This window comes from Acipenser ruthenus, chromosome 32 (assembly GCF_902713425.1).
Source record: "Acipenser ruthenus chromosome 32, fAciRut3.2 maternal haplotype, whole genome shotgun sequence".
Classification (NCBI taxonomy): domain Eukaryota; kingdom Metazoa; phylum Chordata; class Actinopteri; order Acipenseriformes; family Acipenseridae; genus Acipenser; species Acipenser ruthenus.
Window position 1 is genome coordinate 797,501 of NC_081220.1, and position 25,000 is coordinate 822,500.

At 41.2% G+C, this 25,000-nt stretch overlaps 8 non-coding genes across 8 annotated transcripts; 3 read left to right on the forward strand and 5 right to left on the reverse strand.

Annotated features, from left to right (window-relative positions):
• Nucleotides 1–7,215: 7,215 nt before the first annotated feature.
• trnak-cuu (transfer RNA lysine (anticodon CUU)) lies at nt 7,216–7,288 on the forward strand. Its single transcript has one exon. It is a non-coding gene; the product is annotated as a tRNA-Lys (tRNA).
• A 905-nt stretch (nt 7,289–8,193) lies between these two features.
• trnan-guu (transfer RNA asparagine (anticodon GUU)) lies at nt 8,194–8,267 on the forward strand. The gene has a single exon. It is a non-coding gene; the product is annotated as a tRNA-Asn (tRNA).
• A 132-nt stretch (nt 8,268–8,399) lies between these two features.
• Nucleotides 8,400–8,472, reverse strand: trnaf-gaa (transfer RNA phenylalanine (anticodon GAA)). Its single transcript has one exon. It is a non-coding gene; the product is annotated as a tRNA-Phe (tRNA).
• A 3,597-nt stretch (nt 8,473–12,069) lies between these two features.
• On the reverse strand, nt 12,070–12,141 carry trnaw-cca (transfer RNA tryptophan (anticodon CCA)). The gene has a single exon. It is a non-coding gene; the product is annotated as a tRNA-Trp (tRNA).
• Nucleotides 12,142–12,541: 400 nt separating this feature from the next.
• On the reverse strand, nt 12,542–12,613 carry trnae-uuc (transfer RNA glutamic acid (anticodon UUC)). Its single transcript has one exon. It is a non-coding gene; the product is annotated as a tRNA-Glu (tRNA).
• Nucleotides 12,614–15,792: 3,179 nt separating this feature from the next.
• On the forward strand, nt 15,793–15,864 carry trnae-uuc (transfer RNA glutamic acid (anticodon UUC)). Its single transcript has one exon. It is a non-coding gene; the product is annotated as a tRNA-Glu (tRNA).
• Nucleotides 15,865–18,011: 2,147 nt separating this feature from the next.
• Nucleotides 18,012–18,083, reverse strand: trnaw-cca (transfer RNA tryptophan (anticodon CCA)). The gene has a single exon. It is a non-coding gene; the product is annotated as a tRNA-Trp (tRNA).
• Nucleotides 18,084–18,594: 511 nt separating this feature from the next.
• trnae-uuc (transfer RNA glutamic acid (anticodon UUC)) lies at nt 18,595–18,666 on the reverse strand. Its single transcript has one exon. It is a non-coding gene; the product is annotated as a tRNA-Glu (tRNA).
• Nucleotides 18,667–25,000: the final 6,334 nt, after the last annotated feature.

Here is a 25,000-nt window from a genome sequence, read left to right on the forward strand (position 1 = left end):
TACACGAACACAGGAGGCAAGAGGATAAAAAACAACCTCATCTTCCACACTGAACACCCCCAAACCTGGCATGCTGCTATATGTAGCAAGCACAGAAACATTAAAAAAAGAGGGATCTGGCACGGAAGACAAATTACTGTGGGAGAGGACTCTGACCCAGACAGCACAGTCCTAACTATAAACATATACCACAATGGGACTGTGGTGATCCAGGGAAATGAGGCCAGCCTTGACCTCTTTGAGGAGTCCTTTCAACCCCTGAAAGAAGAGGTGGAGAGAGAAAAAACACACCCGGCATCCACCGACCCTGACGACCCTGGCCCTGAAAACACAGCACCAATCACAGATGACACACCCGACGCCAGCCAGCTGCCCAGCTGCACCCAGCACCTGCGGGAGAGCCTGGCCCAGCTGGAGCTGGAGTTTGCTGAATTCAGGGAGCTCACCCTGGCTAGCTTGTCCGACACCAGCCTCACCTAGCAGCTGCGAGACGAGGTGAGCCAGGTGAAGAGAGAGAGCAGGGTGGCCGTCAGTGAACTAATTACCGAGGTGAGAAACCTGCAGCTGGAGAACGAAGACCTGAGAGCCCAGCTGGCCAGTGTCATGGAGGACATAAAGCGCAGAGAGAGGACCCACACCAAGGAGCTGCAGGGGCTGAGGGAGCAGCTCCACAGACACACAGCCCCTCCCTGCACCACCACACACAACACAGCCATCACACCCCCCACCTCCCCCCCTGACACACACTCCACTCTCCCCCCTGACACACAGCCCCCCCCTGACACACAGCTCCCCCGTGACACACAGCCCCCCCGACACACAGCTCCCCCCTGACACACAGCTCCCTCCTGACACACAGCCCCCTCCTGACACACAGCGCCCCCCTCACACACAACCCCCTCCTGACACACAGCCCCCTCCTGACACACAGCGCCCCCCTCACACACAGCCCCTCCCAAACACACCAGCCATAAGGAAGACCAAAGCAGAAGTGGCCCTTCTCACTGACTCCAATGGGAAATACCTCGACACGCGGAGGCTGTTCCCCGGCCGTCAGGTGAACAAGATACGTTGTGTGAACACGGAGCAAGCCCTGCAGCTGCTGGACCGCCACACTCTGGGGAGCCCAGCCTGCATCGTCATCCACACCGGCACCAACGACCTGGGCTCCCTGCGCCAGCACACCGGCAGAGCCATGAAGAGAGTGGCAGAGAGAGCCTCGCTGGAGTTCCCCGACTCCAGAGTGGTGATCTCCACACTGCTACCACGAGCCGACACCCCCCCACACATCATCGAGGCCATCAACACAGAGCTAGCCAGGGGCTGTGCCACCCTGCCCAATGTGCACCTGGCACACCATCCTGCTGTGGGCCCCTGGCACCTGTACGACAAGGTGCACCTCAACAAGAAGGGGGTAGGGGTATTCGCCAGGACCCTGAAGGATGCAGCCCTCGGCCGTGGCCCAACCAGCCCCCGTCTCAACACCCCCAGCAGAGCCAAGCGGAGCAAGAAACCCCCAGGTGCCACAGCACACCCCCCCGCGCCCCACACCCTCCATGCAGCACCCCCCCAGCCCCCACGCACCTGGCCTGCCTCCCCCAGGCCTCCTCCTGCCAGGCCCAACGCCCCCCAGCAGCAGCTCAGCTACGCCGCAGCCCTGGCCCAGCCGCCCCCCCACGCCACCAATGAGCTGGGTGAGATCAGGCAGCTCCTCAGCATGCTGTGCTCCAGACTGCTGAACTGAGCTCCACTGCACCCGGGAACAGCACTACCTGTATGTATACATCTGGATAGCTCGATACACATTGAAAATATACATGAAAACTAAAAGTAATACATAAACAGGTAAATAAATTATATATATATATATATGTATATATGTGTGTGTATGTGCACGCGCATGCATATATATAGTGTTAAAAAAAAAAAAAAAAAAAAACCCTGCTGTACATACATATCTATAGATATGTGTATATCTCTATGTATGTATGTATATATGTATGTGTGTGTATGTATACGGTATATATATGTATGTGTGTACTTATATACAGTATAGATAAGTACCAAAATCTATTCTTGTGTTGCTGTTTGCATTGCATTTCACTAGAATTAATAAGTATAAAAACAAACAAAAAAAAATATATATATATAAATAAAAATAAACATGAGATCTTTTTCAGTGAGTTGTTGGAACATACAGGGTTTGTATTCCTCGGCTTTCGGGCTGAAGAGCACAGACCCTGAGTTTATTAAAAATGTAAATAACTTAGACGTTCTCATTTTGTTAGAGACGTGGTGCCGCACAGACGTGATCACTCACTGCCCCTCAGGCTACAGGGAGGTAATAGTGCCCTCTATCAAACTGAGTACTGTCCGGCGCGGCAGGGACTCAGGGGGGATTATAGTGTGGTACAGAGGGGAGCTCGCCAACTACATCAGCCCAGTCAAACAGGGCCAAACACACACATGGCTCAAAATTAACAAGGGACTAGCCCAGTGTGAAAATGATATTTACCTGTGTGCAACATACACGCCCCCTTCTGAATCCCCCTATTATAATGAAGAATATTTTAACACCCTCCACACAGAGATCAGCTACTTCCAGGTCCAGGGGAATGTGCTGCTCTGTGGGGATTTCAACGCCAGGACAGGCTCAGAGCCTGACTGTATAAACTCCCAGGGTAACAGGCATGTATTTGGAAAGAGCCCTCTGTACCTCTCACCTACTACAATCCAGAGAAACAACCCTGACCCTGTCGTAAACAAGAACGGGAGAGAATTAGTGCATCTCTGTCAAGCCCTGGGTCTGTACATCGTTAATGGCAGGATCAGAGGGGACTCTTTAGGGAGGTTCACGTTTTGCTCAGCTCTTGGGACAAGCGTAGTCGACTATGCCATCACTGACATGGACCCCTCCTCTCTTAATGCATTCACTGTCAGGCAACAAACCCCTCTATCGGACCACAATCAAATCACTGTGTTCCTGAAAAGGACAGGTCAGTCTAGCACCGCACAGACACAGCCCAGTAAGCTGTACAATCTGAATCAAACATACAGATGGGCTTCAAATAGTGCAGAGGAATTTAACAAGGCAATCAGTTCTACTAAAATAACTAACCTCATGAACACTTTCCTCAACACACAATACCAACCAAATGTGTCAGGACTAAATCTGGCAGTTAAAGACATCAATAAGATATTTGAGAATGCAGCCACAATGGCAAATCTTAAAAAGAACAAAAAGAAAGTACAGCAGAAACAAAAACACAAACAAAGCTGGTTTGATGACGAGTGTAAATCTATTCGAACAAACCTAAGAAAATTATCCAATCAAAAACACCATCAACCACAAAACCCAGATTTACGCCGGAGGTACTGTGAGACCCTCAAATACTACAAACACACCCTGACACAGAAAAAACAAAAACACACAAACAAAACCCTCACTGACATAGAACAAGCTGTCGACAAAAACCAGTTCTGGGAAATGTGGAACAATTTAAACTCAACAAAAAAACAAGAACTGACAATACAAAATGGAACAACCTGGAAAAATTATTTTGAAAACCTTTATAAAGATATCCCTCAAAAAGATCTAACAGATACACAAAATGAAACTAGAGAAAAACTTAACTTACTAGAAAAATCAATTAAAGATAACCAAAATCCAATTGATGCTCCAATCACCCCACAAGAATTAACAAAGAAGCTCCAGGCACTTAAACCTGGAAAAGCCTGCGGCCCTGACAGCATCTGTACTGAGATGCTAAAACACAGCAGCCCTAAATTACAGGAGGCAATGCTTAAATTGTTCAACATGGTACTAAGTACTGGTTACTTCCCTGACATCTGGAACCAAGGGCTTATATCCCCAATTCACAAGAGTGGAGACAAATTCGACCCCAACAACTACCGGGGCATCTGTGTGAGCAGCAATCTGGGGAAGGTGTTCTGCAGTATCATTAACGCCCGGATACTGGCCTTCCTTACCGAACACAATGTCCTGAGTAAGAGTCAGATTGGATTCCTACCAAACCATCGCACAACTGACCATATTTACACCCTGCACACCCTAATAGATAAACATGTACACCAAAAAAGTAAAGGCAAAATTTTCGCCTGCTTCATTGACTTTAAAAAAGCCTTTGATTCAATTTGGCATGAAGGTTTATATTATAGAATTCTGCAAAGTGGTGTAGGGGGTAAAGTCTATGATATAATAAAATCAATGTACACAGAAAACAAATGTGCAGTAAAAATTGCCAACAAAAGGACAGATTTCTTCACTCAGGGGCGGGGGGTGAGGCAGGGCTGCAGTCTGAGTCCAACACTGTTCAATATTTACATCAATGAGTTAGCAACGATGTTGGAACGGTCTGCAGCCCCTGGCCTCACATTACATGACACTGAAGTCAAGTTCCTGCTCTACGCAGATGACCTGGTCCTGCTGTCACCCACAGAGCAGGGGCTGCAGCAGAGCCTGGCACTGCTAGAGCAGTACTGTCAGTCCTGGGCCCTGGCAGTAAACCTCAAAAAGACCAATATAATGATTTTTCAAAAAAAGGCCAGATCTCAGGGAAACAGATATCACTTTACACTCGGCAACACCACCCTAGAGCACAGCACCAGCTACACTTACCTGGGTCTGACCATCAGTGCGTCAGGCAGTTTTAACCTGGCAGTGAATGCACTAAAAGCAAAAGCACTCAGAGCTTTTTATGCCATCAAAAGGAGATTCTATAAGATCAATATACCTGTCAAAAAATGGCTAAAATTAATTGACAGTGTTATCCAGCCCATTGCGCTGTATGGAAGTGAGGTATGGGGTCCACTCAGTCAACAAGACTACACTAAATGGGACAAACACCCAATCGAGACCCTGCATGCTGAACTATACAAGAATGCACTGCAGGTGCAAAGAAATACACCAAACCACGCATGCAGGGCAGAATTAGGCCGATATCCAGCTCTTATTAATATAAAGAAAAGAGCACTCAAATTCTGGTTGCACCTTGAAAAAAGTGAACCTGACTCACTCCAGTACAAGGCCCTCCAGACCCAAGAGCTCAGCCCTGAAAAGAGTCCCCTATGCCAGCTGGCTTTGAAGCTCATCACACTGACCCCCTCCAATACTAACTCCAACCAGCTTCAGGTCAGCACTGCTTACCAGCCCCCAATCAGAGTAAACCAAATTATAAAACAAACCAAAAACTCCTATCTGGAACACTGGGACACAGAAATAAAATCCCAAAATAAACTTGATTGCTATCGGGCCCTAAAAAGAAACTACAGCCTAGCAGAGTATCTCTCCACTGTCAGAGATACGAAGCAGAGACAGATCCTGACCAAGTACAGGCTCAGTGACCACAGCCTGGCCATAGAGACAGGCAGACACAGGCAGACCTGGCTGCCCAGAGAAGATCGGCTCTGTGGTCACTGCGAGACAGGAGAGGTGGAAACTGAGATGCACTTTCTCCTACACTGTATAAAATACAGCCATATCAGAGAATCATTCTTCATTAAAATACAAGAAAAATATCCTCTTTTCAGACAAATGGCAGACTCAGAGAAACTTGCTGTCCTCCTAGGGGAGGGACACACAGCTCCACTGGCTGCCAAATATGTAGCCACCTGCCACAACCTGAGGGGCACGCAGTGACGGCACAATTTAATAGTTTCAATATCATTATTTCAATATTTCAATTTCTGTATTATTATTATTTATCTTCTATTTTATTTATTATTATTTTGTTACCATTGTTCCTTGTTTGTATATAGATGCATCTGTTCATAATATGTATGTATTTGCTTTGGCAACACTGTGGAAAATAAGTCATGCCAATAAAGCACTTTGAATTGAATTGAATTGAGAGAGCGTCCCGAGACTGAAGCAACACATCCAGGAGGAGAGACTGCTCCCTACGATAGAGCTGACAGCATTGAGGGTGTGTGTGTGTGTGTGTGTGTGTGAGAGAGAGAGAGAGCGTCCCGAGTCTGAAGCAACACATCCAGGAGGAGAGACTGCTCCCTTCGATAGAGCTGACAGCATTGAGGGTGTGTGTGTGTGTGTGTGTGTGTGTGTGTGTGTGTGTGCTTGTGTGTGTGTGAGAGAGAGAGAGAGAGCGTCCCGAGACTGAAGCAACACATCCAGGAGGAGAGACTGCTCCCTACAATAGAGCTGACAGCACTGAGGGTGTGTGTGTGTGTGTGTGTGTGTGTGTGTGTGTGTGTGTGTGTGAGAGAGAGAGAGAGAGCGTCCTGAGACTGAGGCAACACATCCAGGTGGAGAGACTGCTCCCTACGATAGAGCTGACAGCACTGAGGGTGTGTGTGTGTGTGTGTGTGTGTGTGTGTGTGTGTGTGTGTGTGCGTGTGTGTGTCTGAGAGAGCGTCCTGAGACTGAGGCAACACATCCAGGAGGAGAGACTGCACCCTACGATAGAGATGACAGCACTGAGGGTGTGTGTGTGTGTGTGTGTGTGTGTGTGTGTGTGTGTGTGTGTGTGTGTGAAAGAGAGAGAGCGTCCTGAGACTGAGGCAACACATCCAGGAGGAGAGACTGCTCCCTACGATAGAGCTGACAGCACTGAGGGTGTGTGTGTGTGTGTGTGTGTGTGTGTGTGTGTGTGTGTGTGTGTGTGTGTGTGTGTGTGTGCGTGTGTGTGTCTGAGAGAGCGTCCTGAGACTGAGGCAACACATCCAGGAGGAGAGACTGCTCCCTACGATAGAGCTGACAGCACTGAGGGTGTGTGTGTGTGTGTGTGTGTGTGTGTGTGTGTGTGTGTGTGTGTGTGTGTGTGTGTGAGAGAGACAGCATCCTGAGACTGAAGCAACACATCCAGGAGGAGAGACTGCTCCCTACGATAGAGCTGACAGCACTGTTGGGCGTCCTTTTTAAATACAAATTGTAGATGTTTCTTCGAGGCAACGGAGCAATGTCTGATTCTGTTCTGTTGTATACAGTATTGCAACAAATTTACTTATTTGTCATTGTTCTGTTTGTATTGAGGCAGGGAGGCTGCAATTGTTTCTAAGCGACAATGAATCTGGTATAACATTCTTAGGATTCGTGTCATACGACTTTGTCTCATCAAATCTGTTTCTGGTGACGTGCAGTGGATTATATTTGGAATATTTGGTTTTGTCGTTCAGTATTTTCTCAGACGACAAATTAATAGCTCAGTTGGTTAGAGTGAAAGAAACGAGCACCAGTCAGCCCGGCTAGCTCAGTCGGTAGAGCATAAGACTCTTAATCTCAGGGTCGTGGGTTCGAGCCCCACGTTGGGCGTCCTTTTAAAATACAAATTGAAGATGTTTCTTCGAGACAACGGAGCAATGTCTGATTCTCTTCATATTGTATACAGTATTGCAACAAAATTACTTATTGGTCATTGTCAAATAGCAATTGCTATTGTAAAATGTGTGCATCGTTTATAGCTATAACGATATTGAAATAAATAATCTAACTTTTTGGGTTGACTTCAATCCGATTCTTTTTTTTAGAATTGTCTTAACATCATTCATGGAGCATCAGTTGGTATGTGCGTAATAAACCCAATCGGGCCTTGATACGACACCCTAGTGTGTGCTGAAATAAATAATGCAGTTTTCTACTGTAACAAACGCAGCTTGTCAGGATTATTTATGGTGTTTCCGAGCTGTTGAACGTTTCTCATAATACACAGGTTTACTGGACTGACAAAAAGGCGATTGACAAAAAGAATGCTATCTCGAAGTTGAGAGGCACCCAACCTGTGCAGGATTTTAAATGTGAGGGGATGTGAATAGAGTCAAATACATTTGCATCATTCCGTATATATATTTGTATATATTTCTAGTAACTGTAGCTTTATTTTTTAATTTTTTTAATACTTTTTTTATTTTATAACTGTAGTTTTATTATCATAATGAAAACAGATTACACATGACCACAGTTCTGTATCAAAATTAAGTCGTAATTATATGGTTTCCATTGTAGCTATTTACACACACTGCTCTGTTGTCTCTCAGGGTGATATCTAACAAAACGACATATGCTGTGCTGCCATAATTGATTACATAGACTTTCCTGCCCCGTCTTGCTTTCTTCTTAGATGTGATCTCAGGTTCTGCTGAGTTCTGCTCCCTCGATCACATTCTGCAGCATCTCGCCTTGCTAATCACTCCCGTATGCTTTGGCGGCTTAACAGGTTGGTCTCTGTGGCGCAATCGGTTAGCGCGTTCGGCTGTTAACCGAAAGGTTGGTGGTTCAAGCCCACCCAGGGACGATGCTTTTTGCATTTCTTAATCACATTAGAAAATGGCACTCTGATACGCTGTTATTTCATCCAATTACGCTGAAGAAAAAAATGTGCTCTGTTTTTTCGTTCAAAATAATACAAAACAAATACCATCTTATTTGCCGAAACCCGGGATCGAACCATGGACCTTTAGATCTTCAGTCTAACGCTTTCCCAACTGAGCTATTTCGGCTTGACAAGACTAATGTTTCGAGATATAATTCTTTTTGGCAATCGCCTTTTTGTCAATCCAGTAAATTTTGTAGATCTTGTTATCTGCTATGTCCGCTCACGGTAGGCACTACGTGCTCGAGTGCTGTAGCAGCAGCCATGAAGCAAGTTCGTTTTTCATTTGAAATACATACACCCTGTACACACTGTAGTGTTTAGATGACTGGATGTGAGGAGCTTTGTGTTAACAATGGGAGAACTGGGCTGACTGGGGAGGTAACTGCTGACTATGTCCATTGTCTTATTACTGTAGAGGTGGGTTGTCGAAGATTTGTGGCACACTCTACAACCCGGTTTCTCAGAGACGTCGGATTCAGTGGCCAAGAGTTGCGTCGCACAGCAGGGTTTCCCCTGGGTTCTAGATTTTTGTAGTCACTAGTGACTAATCCTTTCTAAAAACATTAGTCACTCCAGATATTCAGTAGTCACTACTGGCGCTCAGCTCAAGTCTTCAAGGGTGTTATGAATCCTGTTTTTATGTTATACCTTAAATCACTGTATTGACCAAAACAATTATTTAATTTAAACCGTTTTAATAATGCTCTACAGTTTAAAAAAATTGGTAATGTACAGCTGTAAAGTTTTAGAACATTAAAATTCAAGAACCAGATTTATTTGCCCTTAAAAGCTACACAGACACAGAATGCATTATGAATTACTTATACCATGTATGTCTTTTTACAATAAAAAGAAGAAAAAAAACAGTGTTAGAATATTATATACAACCCATGGAAACAGAGTTTTCCAATAAGGCTGAAACTTTGCTGCTTGTTTTCTTTTTTGTTATCTGACACGTGTGAGCTTTGTTTGTTCTTTTTTGTCTGGTGTTCCGAATCCAAGTCTTCATTTTCTACAACTTGTTGTTCTGTTTGTTCTGTTTCACTCTTGCTGTGGCCACGCTGAAAAAACGAGTGGATTTTCTTCTGCGACATTTTACAGTATTGGCTAACAGTTTTGTTTCTTAATTCGCGCGCACAGGTTTACCGCAATCATGTATTTATATTGATGATAAAGTTATAGAAAAGAAGGTAAAGTTCACTATCTACGCATCTCTACAGCTGGCCTCAATACGAAAACATATTACTGGCATTTTTTAATTATTGGTGACTAAAACGTACAGTACTGATGCTAATTAAAAAACAACAATAAAACGCTTACCTAGTATCAGTGTCATAGATGTCCCTGCTTGTTACCACACAAATCACTGATAATGGCAGGGAAATTGGAGAGAGCTTCAGTAGCAAAACATTTTTGGCGTTTTTAATCTTTGATGGTATTTCGCCTTGATCGCCATTTGCTAGTAATGTACTAGTATTGAGCAAACAATCCACATTTTTTCACTGGATTGAAAGCTAAAACTACTCTCACACCAGACGTAACGGCTTGTCAAACTAGACCGCATGACAATCCTTTGGTTTCTGATTGGCCATACATTCTGTATTTTGAAATACTTAAGTTACAATAAACTTTAATCGGGTCATTGAAAAGAATAAAAAATCGACTTGCAGGCATGAACACACACACAGGAAATAAAATGAGTTAAAGACTAGGCTTAGTTTTTTAAAATGTCTTTTTTTGTATCCCAGACAAACTGCAGTAACCGCCCAACTGTTTATATTACATTTAAACAACAGGGCTTATTTAAAATGCACATATTTAATATGTAAATTAGCCATGTGTGCACTGAACGCTGTCACAGCGCGTCAGTCTGGTGTTAGCGATTAAACGCTGATTACTTGACAAAAGTTTGCAACAGATTGGCAAGTGGTACTAAATAAAATGCGTTGTCTGCCATTTCAGAATTTTTCTCGAGTACCCCAGTTTGAAAACTTCTAGAAGAAACCACATTACCAACAGATACAGTTTAATAGTAGTAGTATTTAAAATTTTAAATGCCGTTGTCCTGACTGGTAAATTCCTGCAGCTTCCCCTTTTATTTATATTTATTTATCCGTATGTGCCTGGAAGCTCAAATTGAATGAAATGTACTTTGAAAGTTGTATTAAGTGCCTTGATGAAGTTGGGGGCAAATGAGGAAGTGCAAATCTGTGAGCAAGGTTGCAGGAATGGCCTGATGCAAGGAAGCTGGAAAATTAATGTGACGGTGGATTCTTAACATCTCAGAAAGCTGATAAGCTTGGCTTCATGACGAGGTCCTCAAGGGGAGGGGTTTGGATTTTAAAAATTCAAGTTAATATAATGTAGCAAAAGAGGCTGAGGCAGGAGGGGACTGAGAATCCCGCAGAGTGACAACGAACTGCAGGAATTGATAGGAAGTTTGGAGTGTGCGAGATTCGCAGCGATAGCAAATCAGTTTAAATTATGTAGTTTGTGGTGTTATGCTGCCATCTCGAGGTTGCGATTGGAATTGAAACTATTGGCTTCAGAGAAGCAGGGTAGCGTATATTTGGTTAATGCGATTAAAATCCTTGTCTATGTATAAAACATTTGCTTCAGAACAGTTAGTGATGATATAAGTAAGTTAACGTAGGTCTAGAAGAGGAGCCTGCAGTATTTAGATGTCACAATTTGGCGAGTTGAAGCTCTCATGTTGCAAAAGCGCAGCAGCAGCAGCCTGAAGATTGCAGTAGTGAGGCACAGGCTCGCATTGCCTGTTAAAGCTGCCTGGTCACCACGGCAACTTACCACTCCCAGTAGTCACTCGATGAGGCGTTGCCGTGGTAACCATGGTCTGTGAGGCGCCGGTGTGAAAGAGTTGCAGTGCAGCGGTGACGTCGGAACAGTCTTTCTGATGAAAACGCAGAGCAAGCTGAGAATGACGCTGCGCTTTGAACGGCGCTGTAGCTGCGCTGGAGACTGGATGGAGCAGAAAAGACTAACGATGGAGCTCCTGCAGAAAAATACAAAAGCTGAATGATGAAAAGAATCACCTGAGCAGGTAGGAAAATAGCTGATACTGTCTACCAGCGCTGAGCAGAGAAATGGCCTGCAGTGAAAAGAGCGAACAACAAAAAACAAACACAGACGAAGGGCGGAAGCAGTGCTGGGTATATAAATAGAAAAGAAGGAGAGATTGACATGCAAGCTACCTAACGGGATTGCCCATACCGCTCTGGTCACGCCCTTTTTACCGGACCAAACACAGCAGCGCAAGATAATGGCAGAGAGACTGGAACTTGATTGAAACTGAACTGCCCCCCCAGGAAGTAATTTGTTTGTCGCTATATAATCAATATTATTATTTATTTCTTAGCAGACGCCCTTATCCAGGGTGACTTAAAATTGTTACAACATATCACATTATACATTATTTCACATTATACAGATATCACATTATTTTTTACATACAATTACCCATTTATACAGTTGGGTTTTTACTGGAGCAATCTAGGTAAAGTACCTTGCTCAAGGGTACAACAGCAGTGTCTCCCACTGGGGATTGAACCCACAACCCTCCGGTCAAGGGTCCAGAGCCCTAACCACTACTCCACACTGCTGCCCTATGTTGTGTAGGCTAAATTGAATAAATAAATGTCCGGATTTCAAATCCAAACACGTTAAAAAATGAAATATAGTGGAATAGAAATAAAGACGGCTTTGACCTCGACGTGATTTGAACACGCAACCTTCTGATCTGGAGTCAGACGCGCTACCGTTGCTCCACGAAGTCCTGGCGTAGTGCATGCTTGTTATGCAATCCTAGAGTGCACAGCGTGACGTGACAGAATGCAATAATGTGTTAATTTACCAAAAAAAGAAACATAAATAAAAGTGTAGGTATTTATTTGTGAATAAACTATCTTGCTTCTATGATGGGACCGGAGACCTTACATCCGCAATCTAATGATCGTCCCACCCCAGAGAGACTTTGTCTTGACCAGGGATTAATATAATTTAAAAACAAACTGCGATGGTTCCACGCGATGGGAATGTGAATAGAGTCAAATACATTTGCATCATTCTGTATATATATATATATATATATTTCGAGTAACTGTAGCTTTATTATCACATTGAAGACACATTACACATGACCACAGTTCTGTAACAAAATGACAATAACAAGAACGTTCCCATACCGGGAGTCGAACCCGGGCCGCCTGGGTGAAAACCAGGAATCCTAACCGCTAGACCATATGGGAAGCTGAGGAACAAAATCATGGACATGCAACAGTAGCTAGTATACAGTACAATGATTGGTAAAAACACAAGAACCGATATTTCATTATAAACACGTTACAAATGAAAGCAAACTTCAAGCCATTTATTTTTATTCTCAATTAACACAAACTCTTTAATTGCTAATAAATAAATAAATAAATAAATAAATAAATAAATAAATAATCTCCCTTTGTGCTTCTCGGAAGACATACGATGGACGGCGCACTGCAGTTTTTCAGTCTGGGGAATATTACAAATTAGGAGACTGTGCTTTAAAATACACATGTAGGGCAGGCGACTCTGTTACAAAGAATTGTCACACTTTGTATTTATCTCCATAATGCGTTGGGACTAAATACGCAGATACGTTAAAACTATTTGGAGAATGCGGGCATCGATCCTGCTACTTCTCGCATGCTAAGCGAGCGCTCTACCATTTGAGCTAATTCCACTTGAATTCTGCCAGCGATTCTCATAGGCTACATCGCAGCTTGATATGAGCAATTCAGATTGTCCTAATGTAGTCTGCCATTTGCAAATTCAAAACATTTTTTTTAATTAAATAGCAAATATTTCGACGAGAGGCATGTTTTCAATTTCTTCAAAAAATAGTCTCAGCTCGTTGATTCAGTCGCTTTAAAATCCACCTCTGTGTCCCGATGCAGCAGCGCTGTGTGCTGTGGCTCGAGCTTGTTTGACGAGGCAGGCAATGCAAAAATGCCAAAACTTGCTTTTGTATCACTCGACAAACTTAAGGTATGCTTTAACGACTTGGCTGTCTCAAGTTAGTTTGTATTGTTAATGTAACACCTCGTTGCCCAGTCATTGTATCATATGAAGTAGAGCTTGCCAGCTGGGGGTGACGGTCTGCCAATAAAAGTTAAGACTATATTTGCAAGGATCATTTCTAGAGTGAAACATGTTTTGAAGGGATTGGTCTCGGTATCCACCAGGAGGAGTGGGACTGTTTTCTTCTCAGCACCGAGCTGACAATAAGTTCAGTTGTTTAAATCATGAAGCAAATTTCAAATGGATCACTGCTAATGTTAAAACAATTTAAGAACACTTTAAACAGTAATGTGATTTGCACTACGCAGGACTAGATTGAACTTAAATAAAGACATTACATCTGAAAATAACTTGTGCTTACCCCCACTTACAAGGAAAGTGTCAAACTTTGTATTCGTCCTCATAACGTGTTAGAAAATGTAAACAGCAGTTGGAGAATGCCAAAGTCGATCATACTAGCATGTTAAACGAGGGCATTTCTCATGTAAACTACTTCCAGTAATAGATCGTTTATACTGTTCTCAATGGTCCGCATCCCAGCCTGAGACCACAATCCAGTGGCCGACGGAGATGTTTTTCAAAGTAATATGTTATTTGGAATATTAAAACAATCAAGTTAAATAACATGTTTGGACACAAAATATTTTTCAGTGATTTCAACAAGTAGTCTGTTTACAACAAAATGCAATCTGTGTTAGGAACACTATTTTAGTCGGATTTAAAATGGAAATTAAAATGGTATTGAGTGCTGAGAAGAGTTTGGTATCAGCTGTTGATTTCCTTGAAACAATCTTTTATAGTAAAATGAACACATTTATTCCTTTTAAAAATAAGTAAAACTGAACTGTCAGAAGTGGGATTTAAACCCACATCTCCACTCGGAGACCAGAACACACAATTTTTTGGAAAGACAGAGTTCTTGTAGATGCCTGTAGATGCCAGGCATTCCGTTTCAGATCTTAAATTCTGTGTCATACAAAAAATCATTTCAAGATCGCGGTGGTGGTGATCTCGATCAAAAACTATTACAATGTGAATCAAAAAGGATCTTCTATCTCCATAAATAAATTATAGCGCTTTGAGATTATATATGTTACTAGCGGATTGTTTAGAAATGTACTTAATTATATTAAAGCTGTTCTAAAAAAGAATGTTATCTCGAAAATGGAGTCTTGTCAAGCCGAAATAGCGTTAGACTGAAAATCTAAAGGTCCCTGGTTTGATCCCAGGTTTCGGCAAACAGCAGGAATTTTTTTGTTTTGTATTATTTTGAACTAAAAAACAGAGCACATTTTTTTCTTCAGTGTAACTGGAAGAAATAACAACTTATCAGAGTGCCATTTTCTAATGTGATTAAGAAATGCAAAAATCACCGTCCCTGAGTGAACTTGAACCACCAACCTTTCTATAAAAGCCGAACGCGCTAACCGATTGCGCCACAGAGACCAACCTGTTAAACCCCAAAAACTAACTTGCTTCAGCACTCTAGCACAAGCAAGGACTTTGTAAAGAATTGTGTGTTGGTTTCCGAATGGAGGCGTGGGTTCAAATCCCACTTCTGACAGTTGACTTTTACTTATTTTTAAAATGAATAAATGTGTTCATTTTATTATAAATGATTTTCAAGGAAATCAACAGCTGATACCAAACTCTTGTCAGCACTCAATACCATTTTAATTTCTGCCTCGTCAAACAAGCTCGAGCCACAGCACACAGCGCTGCTGCATTGGGACAGAGGTGGATTTTAAAGCGACTAAATCAACAAGCTAAGACTACTTTTTGAAGAAATTGAAAACATACCTCTAGTCGAAATATTTGCTATTTAGTTAATCCATTTATTTTTTGAATTTGCAAATGGCAAACTACATTGCCAAAAATCTGACATTCTGAATTGCTCATATCAAGCTGCGATGTAGATAATGAGAATCGCCGGCATAATTCGAGGGGAATTAGCTCAAATGGTAGAGCGCTCGCTTAGCATGCGAGAAGTAGCGGGATCGATGCCCGCATTCTCCAAATAGTTTTAACGTATCTGCGTATTTAGTCCCAACGCATTATGGAGATAAATACAGTGTGACAATTCTTTGTAACAGAGTCGCCCGCCCTACATGTGTATTTTAAAGCAGTCTGCTAATTTGTAATATTCCCGACTGAAACACTGCAGTGCGCCCTCCATCGTATGCCTTCCGAGAAGCACAAAGGGAGATTTTTTATATTTTTTAGCAATTGAAGAGTTTGTGTTAATTGAGAATAAATATAAATGGTTTGAAGTTTGCTTTAATTTGTAACGTGTTTGTAATGAGTGGTTTTTTTACCATCATTGTACTGTATACTAGCTATTGTTGCATGTCCAGGAGTTTGTTAATCAGCTTCCCATATGGTCTAGTGGTTAGGATTCCTGGTTTTCACCCAAGCGGCCCGGGTTCGACTCCCGGTATGGGAACGTCTTTGTTATTGTCATTTTGTTACAGAACTGTGGTCATGTGTAATGTGTTTTCATTATGATGATAAACCTACAGTTACTTGAAATTATATATATATATATATATACAGAATGATGCAATGTATTTGACTCTATTCACATCACCTCACATTTCACTGGTTGCCTACGAGGGCTTGAGAGGGGTGACGTAAAAGTGAGAGAGAAAGAGCAAAGTTTAAACACATAACATACAACAATCTGACACTCGCTCCCGACAGGTCAGGCAGCATCCTCTGGCTGCTGGGCATTTAGTGGAACAAGAGACAGGAAGGGGACCAACAGGACAAAAGGACAGATCCTTCGCAACTCAGTGCGGCATCCTCAGGCAGCTAAGCTGTCAGCTGGGCAGCGTGGAGAGCTTAGGAAAAGTGTCTCGGGTCCGTTTAGGAGAGACGGAATCAGTGAACCCCCTCTATTTAGGACAGACAGAAACAGAGAAACGATGGAATGCTGTCAGTAGTGTGCAGTGGCCTGCTGTAGAGAGCAGAGAGCTGCTGAATGCAGTGGAAATTGGTATTTGAGAGTTAAGGCGTTTAAGACAATGTCGGAGATGGGGCTGCCTTTGGGCAGAGATGAAGAATGCGTAGATCTGAGGCCTCTGCAGAACCTGAGAGGATGAGAATGCGTTGCTCGGAGGCTGCTGCAAAACCTATTGATTTGATCAGGAGCAGTCTAAGAGTGTATTGTCTATTGCGGTGTTGGAGGACGCTTGACTGAAATGTTGATAATCGTAGGACATAGTTTCCGTACGTGCCTGGAAGCTCAAATTGAATGAAATGGACTTTGAAAGTTGTATTAAGTGCCTTGATGAAGTTGGGGGCAAATGAGGAAGTGCAAATCCGGGAACAAGAAGGTTGCAGGAATGGCCTGATGCAGGGAAGCTGGAAAATTAATGTGACAGTGGATTCTTAACATCTCAGAAAGCTGATAAGCATGGCTTCATGACCAGATCCTCGAAGGGAGGGGTTTGGATTTGAAATAATCAAGTTAATATATGAAGCAAAAGAGGTTGAGGCAGGACGGGACTGAGAATCCCTCGGAAAGACAACGAACTGCAGGAACTGATAGAAAGTTTGGAGTGTGCGAGATTCGCAGCGATAGAAAATCAGCTTAAATTATGTAGTTTGTGGTGTTATGCTGCCATCTCTTGGTTGCGATTGGAATTGAAACTATTGGCTTCAGTGAAGCAGGGTAACATATATATGGTTATTGCGATTAAAATCCTTGTCTGTGGATAAAACGTTTGCTTTAGAAGAGTTAGTGATGATATAAGTAAGTTAACGTAGGTCTAGAAGAGGAGCCTGCAGTATTTAGATGTCATAATTCGGCGAGTTGAAGCTCTCATGTTGCAAAAGCGCAGCAGCAGGAGCCAGAAGATTGCAGTCGTGAGGCACAGGCTCGCATTGCCTGTTAAAGCTGCCTGGTCGCCATGGCAACTTACCACTCTCAGTAGTCACTCGATGAGGCGTTGCCGTGGTAACCATGGTCTGTGAGGCGCCGGTGTGAAAGAGTTGCAGTGCAGCGGTGACGTCAGAACAGTCTTTCTGATGAAAACGCAGAGCAAGCTGAGAATGACGCTGCGCTTTGAACGGCGCTGTAGCTGCGCTGGAGACTGGAGGGAGCAGAGAAGACTAACGTTGGAGCTCCTGCAGAAAAATACAAAAGCTGAATGATGAAAAGAATCACCTGAGCAGGTAGGAAAATAGCTGATACTGTCTACCAGCGCTGAGCAGAGAAATGACCTGCAGTAAAAGGAGCGAACAACAAAAAAACAAACACAGACCAAAAACAAACTCAGACGAAGGACAGAAGCAGTGCTGGGTGTATAAATAGAAAAGAAGGAGAGATTGACATGCAAGCTACCTAACGGGATTGCCCATACCACTCTGGTCACGCCCTTTTTACCTGACCAAACACAGCAGCGCAAGATAATGGCAGAGAGACTGGAACTTGATTGAAACTGAACTGCCCCCCCAGGAAGTAATTTGTTTGTCGCTATATAATCAATATGTTGTGTAGGCTAAATTGTAGAAATAAACGTCCGGAGACATTCAAATCCAAACGCGTTAAATAATGAAATAGAGTGGAATAGAAATAAAAAAAGGCTTTGACTTCGACGTGATTTGAACACGCAACCTTCTGATCTGGAGTCAGACGCGCTACCGTTGCACCACGAAGTCCTGGCGTAGTGCGTGCTTGTGATGCAATCCTAGAGTGCACAGCTTGACGTGACAGAATGCAATAATGTGTGAATTTACCAACAAAAGAAACATAAATAAAAGTGTATGAACGCATGCGATAATGTGTTAATTTACCAACAGAAACATAAATAAATGTGTAGGTATTTATTTGTGAATAAACTATCTTGCTTATACGATGGGACCAGAGACCTTACATCCGCAATCTAATGATCGTCCCACCCCAGAGAGACTTTGTCTTGACCAGGGATTAATATAATTTAAAAACAAACTGCGATGGTTCCACGCGATGGGAATGTGAATAGAGTCAGTTACACTTGCATCATTCTGTAAATATATATTTGCATCATCTGTATATATATATATATATATATATATATATATATATATATATATATATATATATATTTCAAGTAACTGTAGCTTTATTATCATAATGAAAACACATTACACATGACCACAGTTCTGTAACAAAATGACAAAAACAAAGACGTTCCCATACCGGGAGTCGAACCCGGGCCGCCTGGGTGAAAACCAGGAATCCTAACCGCTAGACCATATGGGAAGGTGATTATCAAACTCATTTACATGCAACAGTAGCTACACTCTAAAACCATGTGTAAGTTTGCAACATTCATAAACACTTATCTGTAACACTTTATAAACATGTTTAGAATATAAACGCGTTAAGGTGTTTAAGTAATAAACACGTGAACATGTTTATTCGCTCTAACACTTTTTAAACACCTGAACACGTTTACAAATCTACAGGTGTTTAAGATCTAAACACGTAAATGCTTTCTTATTTTTACAATACAAAAAGACACAAATTAAACAACTTACTTTTATTTATTGCATATTTCAAAGTTAAGCCAAAAACCTTTTTAAACAAAAAATCTATTGCAATAGTAACAAGTATTTGAATTGTAATAAATATTTACAATTTGAAGAATAAAATCTGTTACACCTATATACATATTGTAGCGTGCATGGTGGAAGGCAGCAATAGGGCTGGTAGGTGACGTAATCACACACAGAGACATGAGCCCGATATACGCTCCTTGCAAAGGAGCCGGCTCTTTTGTACAGCGGTATCGGCGCTATGCTTTAGTGCAAGAGGTCCCGGGTTCGCGCCTGCCCTCTCTGGCTGTGTGTGGATTGCCTCGCCCTGTGTGATGCGCCTGCCTGCGGGAACCGAGATCGCTACAATATATATGATTGTATTTAAAACATCTAAAACATCAAATAGAATACTGTGTATGTCCACGCCCTCAAATAAATTATTTAAATAGACAATAAAAACATACTACCTTATCATGAAATTCAGTTTTAACAAATAATTATTTAATTTGTTTACAGATATTTACAATTATGTAAGAATGTTATTGTTGTAATTCACTAATTTAATCGTTGAACCCTTTTGCAAAAAATCTGTATTCATGGGATTTGCATCCAGTAAATGGGTCTCCCAATATATATTGCTGCAGGAATCCAAGCACCTGCGAATAAACTTTGGGGTACTGCAAGTGGAAGGCATAGTACGTTCCCAGGAGAACAAGCACAGCATCTAATACAGTTTTTGCTTGGCAAAATATCGCAACAGTATCTCCTACTATTACAGCTTCCTGGAGGGTGTTCTTTGCAACACAAAGAACAAGATGCGGTGGTTCTTCTTGTGTGGTTTTCAAGTACTTGTCAAGTTCACTTGTAGATATATCCTGAAAAATATAACAGAATGAAATGATGACAAAATAATATAAATATATAAAATTTAACATTTTTATTGTACTTTGTTAGATACATTTAATTTAATTTTAAATTTACTGTGTCAATTGTTAGCATTATATAAGTCAATATAATTATGCTTGAATGACAGTAAGAGGACATCTTGTTTGAAGGCGAGTCAATGGGTGCCCCCCCACTCCCACACATTTTGATTAATGTTATTTAGTATAATTACCTCATATACAGTGATGACCGAAACTGACTTTTTCCCCTTTCCTTCATCAAATTTAGTTTTTTCTTCAATGAGCTGAATTACAGGTAGCATTCTGAGATCTCCCTGAAAAGAAAAATGGGGTGGGGGTAATGACCTTTGTATAAGTAATTGCTTTGTACAGTGGCGGGGTGTGAAGGGGGAGAGGGAGGAGGGTTGTTGTTCTTTTTGTTTGTTACCTTCGTGCGTTTCCAGCTGGCAAAGCCACAAGTCATTCACAAGAATACAATGTGTTTTGTGATCGTTTATTTCCTCACCTCTTTCTTGGATCCAATCAGTAACTCAGAGACCGTCCTAACCTGTTCAGCCCTTTTGCACAATGTTTCAAATCATGTACTTCCAAGGACCATTGCAAATTCACCCATTACCTAATAGAAAAACACATGCACAAGTATGAAGTTGAAAAAAAAAAAAAAAAAAAAAAATACCTCCAACGCAGGAATGTTGAACTAGAATTTATAAACCCAGGACCTATGCTGTCAGATAACAGTTTTAGAAAATGGTTGACATTACATTAAAAATAAATATTTACTTAAAATGAATAAAAAATAAAGTAAAATAAATGTCACAAAATGAGTTTCTGTATATCATCATCATAATAACTGTACTTGGATTGGATTAAAGCAAATCGCAACCTTTAATCCAACATTCACAACCACAATTTGAATTTTATTTTAGTGATCAGTAATATTGAGTGTTTGATGAGACTGTAGAAGGAAAATAATAATGCAGTTAACTGTAAGCAGGTGAATTGTAGTATGCCCTCTATAACTTTACAATAACATGAGTAAATAAACAGATACTTACAAATTTCCCCCATTCAAAACAAGGGTAAACTTCAACAATTGGTTTAATTCTTCCAGCTGGAAGAGTGGTCAGCCACAATCGACGATTGCCAAACGTTTCTTTAAGTAGAATGTCTATGTGATTGTCATCAGGCTTATTTTTGTCAAATTCTTTTCTTAATTCTTCGACATGGCGGTCGTATTCTTCATCGGGCCGTTCTTCACGCCTCTGTATGGTAGGTACCTGGGCTTTCTTTGCCATAATTGGTGCCGAACTGGAGTCAATGGGCAGGTTTTTCCTTTTTAAAGACCACCTCATGTGCCTCATCTTCTGACTGAGGCACTTAGAAAATAAGGACTACAAAAGAACAAGAGGTGAAAACAATAATTGTGAATAAATACATCAAGTTTCAGAAAGAAATGGCAAGCTTCAATTCCCAATGTATTGTTTTGCATACTTGAATTCCATCTTACCCATGGTTCATTCCCTTCATGCTTAATGCATGGGTATTTGCTGTACAGATTTTTTCAAATGGCCTTGTATTCAGAACTGTCACTTAGGCTGGGATAATTAGCCAGGTCATAATTAGATGCTTCATCAACCATTTCATGCCATATCCCTCTTGAATTGCCAGCCAGAAGACTTCTATGCACCAGGTCAGAAAATGGAGGCAGAGGGGTTCTATCATCCACTGTTGAACATCCTGTAGAGTATAATAACAAATAATAATACAAAACAAAAATAAGTCTGAGGCTGATATTCATTGATAAAGAGTGCAATCTTAATAATGTGCAACAAAATTAAACTGATGAGCAACAAGAAAAAAATAAACATAAACAGGTACTTACTCCGATTTGCAAAATATTCCATGTACGCTGCGGAGTCAAGGGATATGATTTCATTTATTTCTTCGGAATCAGACTTCTGCTCAATTGATGTTATGCTCACTTGTTCTTCTGTGGGTATCTGTGGGATCCAGCTCTCTCCTTCCATCAGTATTATTAAAGTTTCTGATTGCATCTCCAATAAGATTTCGTCATCCTCAATCTCAGTTCCGTCAGTTTCCAGGACCAGTATATGCCCCTTTTCTGGAAGGCCAAGTTTTTGTGAACCTAAAAAGGTTATCAATAATTGATCATTTAGATTTATACATAACAAAATAAGAAATGGCAAGAACAACAGAGAGCCATTCAACCTATTTGACTTTTTCATTCTATTTTGAATCTTTTCAGCTGTTGTTAGATCCGTGCTCCATTTTGTGCCACCAGCCAATTCAACTACAGAATAATGAATCATCCCAACACTGCCTTAATATTTCTAGAACAGACTGTAAAATATAAGTGGAATGTAGTTAATTACACCACCCGTCCACCCATTGCAACCATACAGAAAGATTATAAAGGATTATTTGGAATTATAGAAAGTTATATCAGTAACATTTTATCTACTCACCTTTTTCAAGAACTTCTTTGAAGGATGTTCCGCTGACCTTTTTTTTTTTGTTTAGGCTGCCGATCCCACACTTTGAAGACACCCACGGTGGGCTTTGAGGTATAAAAAGGGTGAGGAACTAAGAGACTGGGAGCATGGAACTAGGAGATACCGGAATAGGAAAGAGAGAGAAGCCGAGGGAAGTAAACGAAAATAAAGAGGACGAGATTAGACAGCGAGTGGTTGGGGTTTTTTTGTGCACGGACAGTGTCAGTTTCGTTTTGTTATTTTTTTTCGTGGACTCACTCTGGGAGGACTGCGGAACTTGGTGATTGAAGACATTTGAAAAGAGGTACTGACAAGAACCTTTGCGTTTGTGGTTTATGTCAGGATATCAGGATCTCTCCTGAGGCCTTCAGCTGAAGCGCAGCACCCTATGGAGAGGGCTGCCCAAACAGGCATCTGGACAGGAGCCCTAGGAGGAGGTCTGGACCAGAGAGTGGATGACGTATGGTTAAGTGAACAAATACACATTAAAATGCATCTAACGCTCAAAAATAAAACAATAATTCAAATAAACAAACTGTGCAAAAAAAGGAAAACCAATCCAATTAAAATTCAAAAATCATAAGTGATAATACTGAATAAAATAATAATCAACACATTCGTCACCCGTGACATTACCACCACTGCGATCTTGAAAATGTTTGTATGCCACAGAATTTAAGATCTGAAACGGAATTTTTGGCATCTACAAAATGTCTAGCTAGTGGTGGATGAATATGTTTTCTCCTAATTGAACTTTTATGCTCGCTCATTAATGCGCAATTGTAACTGTCTAGTAGTTTTGCCATCATATTGCAAATGGCTAGGACAAGAAATCACATAAATGACATGAGTTGAAGCACAATCACTTGTAAGATACTGTACTCTTTTTTTTCGTTGTATGGCTTGTGCATTTTCTTAGTTTTAAATGTATTATCACAGGCGGTACACTTACGATTTGGAAAAAATCCAGTAGATCTGTCCAGTACACCTAGATCTCTCGAACATCTAAACGAGTCAGCCCTTAATAAAGACCGTCCGTGTTCATTTCGGCGTTTATTACATTGTCTATACACAACAGCTCTTATGTAATCCTATTGGTATCGAATCGATCGCAATTAATGTGTTCCATGTTTCCAGTCAGTTTGATAGTTTTAATACTGTATTACATTCTGAATATGAATAGAGCTGAATTATTAATTGTAGATAATACTTAGAATACCAGATACATATTTAGCATTAAAAAGCAATAGATGTGATTTATTTAATAGTCGTTCATTATTTTGTGTATCAGCCGCCACACAAAGCTGAGCGCAGTGCGGTATACTGTAATGATGCTCCAGTCAGTCTGCCCGGACTGCACCTGAACCATCTTAAAAACACGAAGCTCCTAATAAGCTAATTTGTAAAAGTTAGTAAAGAATTGCGCTAATATAACGAAGCTAAATTTGAACTCCTAGCTGGAGCAACGAGAGAGGGCGAGAGGGCGGGGCAGAGAAGGAGGGGGAGACGCTGCTAGGCAACCGGCTCGTGAACATTCCACTCAGCTGAGCAGAGACCGTTAGGATTTAAAAATGCGAACGTTCCGAGCGGCGTTAGGCGCTTCGTTAAATTAACACACCGTTGCTGGCATTTGAATATAACCATATTTTAAATACTCAAATAGGACTGTATTAAAAAAATATATTATGTTTTTCAAAGTAATATGTTATGTGGAATATTAAAACAATCAAATTAAATAACACATGTTTGGACACAAAATATTTTTCTTCCTCATAACGTATTAGAAAATGTAAACAGCAGTTGGAGAATGCCGAAGTCGATCATCCTAGCATGTTAAACGAGGGCATTTCTCCTGTAAGCTACGTCTAGTAATAGATCGTTTATACTGTTCTCAATGGTCCGCATCCCAGCCTGAGACCACGATCCAGTGGCCGACGGAGATGTTTTTCAAAGTAATATGTTATTTGGAATATTAAAACAATCAAGTTAAATAACATGTTTGGACAAAATATTTTTCAGTGACGTTAACAAGTAGTCTGTTTACAACAAAAATGCAATCTGTGTTAGGAACACTATTTTAGTCGGATTTAAAATGGAAATTAAAATGGTATTGAGTGCTGACAAGAGTTTGGTATCAGCTGTTGATTTTCTTAAAACAATCTTTAATAGTAAAATAAAGAAATTTATTCTTTTTAAAAATAAGTAAAATTGAACTGTTAGAAGTGGGATTTGAACCCACGCCTCTATTCAATAAGTAATTTTGTTGCAATACTGTATACAATGTGAACAGAATCAGACATTGCTCCGTTGTCTCGAAGAAACATCTTCAATTTGTATTTAAAAAGGACGCCCAACGTGGGGCTCGAACCCACGACCCTGAGATTAAGAGTCTCATCCTCTACCGAATGAGCTAGCCGGGCTGACTGGTGCTCGTTTCTTTCACTATAACCAACTGAGCTATTAATTTGTCATCTTATTTGAGAAAATAGTGAATGACAGAACCAAAGATTCCAAATATAATCCACTGAACTGTAGCTTTATTATCATAATGAAAACAGATTACACATGACCACAGTTCTGTATCAAAATTAAGTCGTAAGTATATGGTTTCCATTGTAGCTATTTACACACACTGCTC